Source organism: Hyposmocoma kahamanoa, unplaced genomic scaffold (assembly GCF_003589595.1).
Source record: "Hyposmocoma kahamanoa isolate Upper Pololo Valley unplaced genomic scaffold, ASM358959v1 180, whole genome shotgun sequence".
In the NCBI taxonomy this organism is placed as follows: domain Eukaryota; kingdom Metazoa; phylum Arthropoda; class Insecta; order Lepidoptera; family Cosmopterigidae; genus Hyposmocoma; species Hyposmocoma kahamanoa.
This window is the reverse complement of record NW_020653711.1, coordinates 706,785-707,287: the sequence shown is the minus strand read 5'-3', so window position 1 is coordinate 707,287 and position 503 is coordinate 706,785.

Here is a 503-nt window from a genome sequence, read left to right as displayed (position 1 = left end):
CGTGTTCACGTGTATGACGCTGTTTTCCATTTTTATAGCTATTTCGAACCGGAAGCTAGTAGAATTGTGCAACAAGCAGGAAAATTACGGACAAATTATGGTTTCAATATTATTACTTTTTCATGGGTTATAACTACACAAAAACCCAGCAAAAACCCTTATTTTCAAACTTTTTCAGTAAAAATTGAATTTTTATACTATGTTATCCAAGCCAAAACACAATATGATATAAAAAGAAAACAATTGGCATTTAATTGGTTACCGCCAAAATGCTCTAATGAAGCAAGCCAATCATGCTCTAGAATGATAATTTGGCAACTATCTGATTGGCTTATAATAATTCTCGAACAAACATATGTCATCCATCCCGTCTGTCAGGTGCTTAATTTTGGCGGCAATTGCTGCAAAACAATATGGTGCGCTAATAATAGTGATTATTCTTAATTTTATCGGATAAGTTCATAAGTTGAACTTTTATGATAAGTATAGCCAGGGTTAGCGCA